This window comes from Aegilops tauschii, chromosome 5 (genome assembly GCF_002575655.3).
Source record: "Aegilops tauschii subsp. strangulata cultivar AL8/78 chromosome 5, Aet v6.0, whole genome shotgun sequence".
NCBI lineage: Eukaryota > Viridiplantae > Streptophyta > Magnoliopsida > Poales > Poaceae > Aegilops > Aegilops tauschii.
Window position 1 is genome coordinate 140959881 of NC_053039.3, and position 7545 is coordinate 140967425.

Sequence of the window (7545 nt, forward strand, 5' to 3'; positions counted from 1 at the left end):
AAATTATGAATGATATCGCATCCGCTGAAATAGAAGATATTGATGTTACTATTAAACTTGCTAATAGAGATACTTACACACCACTTGGGATTGTTAGAGATATCGAAGTCTTGTGTGGGAAAATAAAATACCCTACTGATTTTCTAGTTCTTGGTTCCCCACAAGATGATTTTTGTCCCGTTATATTTGGTAGACCTTTCTTGAACACCGTTAATGCTTAGATTGTGAGAAAGAACATGCTAGTGTAAGTTTCGGGGATGTGTCTCATGAGTTTAATTTCTCCAAATTCCGTAGACAACCTCATGATAAATAATTGCCTAGTAAAGATGAAATTATTGGTCTTGTTTCTATTGTTGTGCCTCCAACTGATCCTTTAGAACAATACTTGCTAGACCATGAAAATAATATGTTTATTAATGAAAGAAATGAAATAGATGAGATATTCTTTAAAAAAATGCATGTTTTGAAACAAAACCTGCCTGTTGAAACTCTTGGAGATCCTCTTCCTCCCAAGAGTGATCCCGTGTTTGATCTTTTATATGTCTCCGTCGTATCTATAATTTTTGATTGTTTCATGCCAATATTATACAACTTCCACATATTTTTGGCAACATTTTATATGATTTATTGGACTAACCTATTGTTCTAGTGCCCAGTGCAAGTTCCTGTTTTTTGCATGTTTTTTGTTTCACAGAATCTCGATATCAAACAAAGTCCAAACACGATAAAAATTTACGGAGAATTATTTTGGAATATATGTGATTTTTTGGAGGTGGAATCAACGGAAACGGAGGCTCACAGTGGGAAACATACACCAGGGCGCGCCCCAGGCTCCAGACGCGGGGTGGTGCGTTGTGCTCACCTCGTACGTCAGTTGGAGCTCTACTTCGGGTGCAAGGAAGCTTATATCCGGGGAAAATCGTATTAAAATCTCAGCACAATTGGAGTTACGAATCTCCGGGAATATAAGAAACGATTTTCGGCTAGATCCGGGGAACGCGAAACAGAAGAGAACAAAGAGGGAGATCCAATCTCGAAGGGGATCCCGTCCCTCCGGTGCCATGGAGGCCACTCTCCTCCCATCTAGGGGGGAGGCCAAGGAAGAAGAAGAAGGAGGGGGCTCTCTCCCCCTCTTTCCCGGTGGCGCCGGAGTGCCGCTGGGGCAAGGATTGGGACGGCGATCTACATCAACAATCTGCTACTGTCAACACCAACTCTCTCCCCCTCTATGCAGCGGTGTAACACCCCGTCTCCCCACTGCAATCTCTACGTAAACATGGTGCTCAACTCCATATATTATTGCCCAATGATATTTGGGTATCCTATGATGTTTGAGTAGATCCGTTTTGTCCTGTGGGTTAATCATGATCTTGGTTGGTATGATTGTATATTTTATTTATGGTGTTGTCCTATCGTGCCCTCCGTGTCGCGCAAATGGAGGGATCCCCGCTGTAGGGTGTTGCAATATGTTCATGATTCGCTTATGGTGGGTGGCATGAGTGACAGAAGCACATACCCGAGTAAGTGGCTTGTTGCTTATGGGAGTAAAGAGGACATGATACTTAATGCTATGGTTGGGTTTCATGACCTTAATGATCTTTAGTAGTTGCGGATGCTTGCTAGGGGTCCAATCATAAGTGCGTATGATCCAAGTAGAAAAAGTATGTTAGCTCATGCCTCTCCCTCATGTAAAATTGCAAGAATGATTACCGGTCTAGTTACCGATTGCCTAGGGACAAATGACTTTCTTGTTGACAAAAGCTATCTACTTTTATTACCTTGCAATTTATTTGTAGTTTTATTCTCGCAAAGTACTCGTAGTTTTATTCCTGCCAAATAGTTTTATACTTGTTTTAGGTAAAGAAAACGTCAAGTGTGCATAGAGTTGTATCGGTGGTCGATAGAACTTGAGGGAATATTTGTTCTACCTTTAGCTCCTCATTGTGTTCGACACTCTTATTTATCGAATAAGGCTACAAACGATCCCCTATACTTGTGGGTTATGAAGACATTTTTCTGAAGTCGTTGCCGGGGAGCAATCGCGTGGGGTGTATATTCTCGTGTGTGCTTGTTTGCTTTATCACTAAGTAATTTTTATTTTCTATTCTAAGTTGTTTTCTATATTTAGTTATGGATATGGAACACAAAACGCCAAAAAATTAGTGGCACTTGCTACTCAAGGAGATGGGGAACCTCCTAAAACCCTCGATGCTCGTTATGAGAAAAATATTAAACACTACTTTGATAATCCTGAGAAAACCCGATTCAACTTGATAATGGGAGACATGTTGGATCAACGAGAATACTTTAAGGACTATCGGTTGACACAAAAAGGGAAACATATATAGGATCACATTGATATGTTGCATTGGTATGCTTGGAATTTATGCCCGAGATATGATTATACTTGTTGCTCTATGATGAAGGCTCCACACCTTCCCTTTTTGTGCAAATTTAATGGTAATGAAACCTTGGCTTCTTATACTAATGGTATATATGATTACTATGATGTGGAACGAATACAAGAATTTGTTGCTTTTAAGGGTGCTTATGAAATTGAATCTTTTTTGCTATCCTTAAATATTGCTATGAGAATTATAAATACAACTCTAATATTGATGTATTTCTTGAGAATGTCTCCGCTATCCAAGAAGAGACTAATATTTTGCAGGAGTCTATGGAAGAGGAATTGATGAAACTGTGAGCTCATTGGATGAAAAAGATGATGAGGAGAGTGAAGAACAAAAGCAGGAAGAGCAGATTGATCACCCGTGCCCACCTTCTAATGAGGGTAACTCTTCAACTCATACATTGTTTAATTTCCCTTCGTTCTTACCGAAGGATGAATGCTATGATAATTGCTATGACCCCGTTGATTCGTTTGAAATATCCCTTTTTGATGAACTTGATGCTTGCTATGCTTTTGGCCATGATGCCAATATGAATTATGCTTATGGAGATGAACTTTCTATTGTTCCTTATGTTAAACATGAAATTGTTGCTATTGCACCCACACATGATTGTCCTATTATCTTTTTGAATTCTCCCAACTACACTATATCGGAGAAGTTTGCTCTTATTAAGGATTACGTTGATGGGCTGCCTTTTACCATTGCACATGATGATTTTGATGAATATAATATGCATGTGCTTGCTGCTCCTACTTGCAATTATTATGAGAGAGGAACTATATCTCCACCTCTCTATGTTTCCAACACGATAAAATTGCACGAAATTGCTTCTACTATGCACTGGCCTTTACTTGATGTGCATGAAGTGTTCTTGTATGACATGTCGATACATAGGAAGAGAGTTAGACTTCGTCATTGCATGATATATGTTGCTTTGTGCTCACTACTAAATTATAAATCATTGTTAATTAAAATTGGCTTTGATATACCTTGGGATCCGGGTGGATCCATTACTTGAGCACTTTATGCCTAGCTTAATGGCTTTAGAGAAAGCGCTACCAGGGAGACAACACAAAAGTTTTAGCAAGTCATTTATTTCTGTTGAGTGCTTTTATAAAGTTTAAAAACAAAAAATATAGAGGGGAACTTAAAACTTGACAAAAAGAAAAGTGAAAGTGAGAAAGACGAGCACCATGGAAGCTAGAGCATGCCTTGAACTTTGTTCATGCCGATGGAAACTTTGTGAATCTTGAATTACATAAACTTTTCAATAAAAATAATTATCCACTTGTACAAATCCATTGTATTGTAAAATTATTGTGCCAAGATTTGCCTTTAGGATGAGTAGATTGCTTGTTGGTATGTGGGGTGCAGAAACAGAAACTTTGGCTGTAGTGCGTGATTTTACATTTTTTTACTAGAATGTCGAAAGTTTCTGAAACTTCTTGGACAGTATTGCTATACAAAAATTTTATTTTGTCCTAATTTTTCAGAATTGTCGGAGTACCAGAAGTATGGTATATGTTCAGATTGCTACAGACTGTCCTGTTTAAGACAGATTCTGTTTTTGATGCATTATTTTGCTTGTTCTGATGAAACTATCGATTTTTATCGGTGGTATAACCCATGGAAAAGTTATATTAAGTAGCTACAATGCAAAAACAAAATATGAATTGGTTTGCAACAATACTTAGAGTAGTGATTTGCTTTCTTATACTAACGGATCTTACCGAGTATTCTGTTGAGTTTTGTGTGGATGAAGTGATCAAAGATCGAGGAGGTCTCGATATGAGGAGAAGTAGGAGAGGCAAGAGCTAAAGCTTGATGATGCCCAAGGCACCCCAAGTAAATATCCAAGGAGACTCAAGCGTCTAAGCTTGGGGATGCCCCGGAAGGCCTCTTGGCTTATGTCGAGATATTGATTCCTCCACACAACAATTTGCGCACTCACTGCCTTGTCAACCTTTCTGACTTGCTCCTACGGAACCAAGGTCAAAAGGATTGAAAAAGTCAGCACAACCACTGATGAAGGATTCCTCAAAAAGTTAAGGATTAGTAGTTCTTTTTCGAAATCGATTTCCAAAAAGAATGGATTTGGTCTTATACATACGCGAGGAAGGTAATCAAAAAAGAGAGAAGACGAGTTCTTCTTTCTTTTATCACTTAGGAGCCGTGCGAGATGTAAGTCTCATGCACGGTTTTGCATGAGAGAAAGAAGCGAGGAATCCTCTACTTGTAATTGGTTCTTTCTACTTCAGGCATGGTTCTCTCTAGTTAGTGGAAGAGTGCCTCTTTTCTGCCGATCATCCTCAACCTCAAGTCATGTGCTTCACTTATATGATTTGAAGTTTGGATTGCCTGTTTCTCTTCACATGGAAAACCGTTATTCGTAGAATCCTCTTTTGCTTCACTTATATTTATTAGAGCATGGTATTTTGTAGAAATAATTAAACTCTCGTGCTTCACTTATATCTATTTAGAGAGTCAACAGGAATTGGTCATTTGCATGGTTAGTCATAAAATCCTACATAAAACTTATGGATCACTGAATATGATATGTTTGATTCCTTGCAATAGTTTTGCGATATAGAGATGGAATATGTGGGAGGTACTAGTAAACGGTTGTGGTTAGTAAGAATATTGGTTTTAAGGTTTGTGATTCCCGGAGCATGCACGTATAGTCTCTCGTTATGCTATGAAGTTGGAGCATGCTTTATTATTGATTGTCTTCCTTATGAGTGGCGGTCGGGGACGAGTGATGGTCTTTTCCTACCAATCTATCCCCCTAGGGGCATGCGTAGTAGTACTTTGCTTAGAGGGCTAATAAACTTTTGCAATAAGTATATGAGTTCTTTATGACTAATGTGGGTCAATGGATTATACGCACTCTTAACTTTCCGCAATTTGCTAGCCTCTACGGTACCGTGCATTGCCCTTTCTCACCTCGAGAGTCGGTGCAAACTTCGTAGGTGCATCCAAACCACGTGATATGATACACTCGATCACACATAAGCCTTATTATATCTTCCTTAAAACACCCAGCATACCTACCTATTATGGCCTTTCCATAGCCATTCCGAGATATATTGCCATGCAACTTCCATCGCTTCTGTTTTGATGACTTGAGCATTCATTGTCATATTGCTTTGCATGATCATATAGCTGACATAGTATTTCTGGCTCAGCCACCGTTCATCATTTTTTATACATGTTACGTAGATCATTGCACATCCTGGTACACTGCCAGAGGCATTCATATAGAGTCATATTTTGTTATAGGTATCGAGTTGTAAGTAAATAGAAGTGTGATGATCATCAACTTTCATTATTGGGGCATTGTCCCGGTAAGGAATGGATGATGGAGACTATGATTCCCCCACAACTTCCTTACTTTTTTGTCTTCTCTATATTTACCCCTATCACCATACTCTATTCCACCCATAGTGCTATATCCATGGCTTGCGCTCATGTATTGCGTGAGGGTTGAAAAAGCTGAAGCGCGTTAAAAAGTATGAACCAATTACTCGGCTTGTCATCGGGGTTGTGCATGATAAATACTTTGTGCTAAGAAGACAGAGCATGAAAAGACTATATGATTTAGCACCATGTTTTCATATAGAGAGTCTCCTATGTTGTCACTTTCATATACTAGTGGGGAACTTTTCATAATAGGATTAGATGCACACCCACTTAGTTTTCATGTGGAGCTTTCATACACTTATATAGCTCTTAGTGCATTCGTTGCATGCCAATCCCTATTCCTCGCATTGATATCAATTGATGGGCATCTCCATAGCCCGTTGGTTAGCTTCGTCGATGTGAGACTTCCTTACTTTTTTGTCTTCTCTATATTTACCCCTATCACCATACTCTATTCCACCCATAGTGCTATATCCATGGCTTGCGCTCATGTATTGCGCGAGGGTTGAAAAAGCTGAAGCGCGTTAAAAAGTATGAACCAATTGCTCGGCTTGTCATCGGGGTTGTGCATGATAAATACTTTGTGCTAAGAAGACAGAACATGAAAAGACTATATGATTTTGTAGGGATACCTTTCTTTAGCGTTGATATTTTGAAAGGCATGATTGTTTGTTGGGATGCCCGAGTATTGATGTCTTTATGTCAAATTATAGACTATTGCTTTGAATCACTTATGCCTTAATATTCATGCCATGACTAGACATATGATCAAGATTATGCTAGGTAGCATTCCACATCAAAAATTATTTTTTATCATTTACCTACTCGAGGATGAGTAGGAATTAAGCTTGGGGATGCTGAAACGTCTCCATCGTATCTATAATTTTTGATTGTTTCATGCCAATATTATACCACTTCCACATATTTTTGGCAACATTTTATATGATTTATTGGACTAACCTATTGATCCAGTGCCTAGTGCCAGTTCCTGCTTTTTGCATGTTTTTTGTTTCGCAGAATATCCATATCAAACAAAGTCCAAACACAATGGAAATTTATGAAGAATTATTTTGGAATATATGTGATTTTTGGGAGGTGGAATCAACGCAAACGGAGGCTTACAGTGGGCAACATACACCAGGGCGTGCCCCAGGCTCCAAGCGTGGGGTGGTGGGTTGTGCTCACCTCATATGTTGGTTGGAGCTCTACTTAGGGCGCAAGGAAGCTTATATCCGGGAAAAAATCGTGTTCTCTGTGCAATCGGATTTACGGATCTCCGGGAATATAAGAAACGGTTTTCGGCCAGATTTGAGGAACGCGAAACAGAAGAAAACATAGAGGGATAGCCCCTCCGCCGCCATGGAGGCCATGGGCTAGAGGGGGGATTGTCCTCCCATCTAGGGGGAGGCCAAGGAAGAAGAAGGAGGGAGGGCTCTCTTCCCCTCTCTCCCGGTGGCGCTGGAGTGCCGCCAGGGCAAGGATCGGGACGATGTTCTACATCAACAATCTTGGTACTGTCAACACCAACTCTCTCCCCCTTTATGCAACGGTGTAACAGCCCTTCTCCTCACTGTAATCTCTACTTAAACATGGTGCTCAACTCCATATATTATTTCCCAATGATATTTGGCTATCCCATGATGTTGGAGTAGATCGATTTGTCCTGTGGGTTAATCGTGATCTTGGTTGGTATGACTGTATATTTTATTTATGG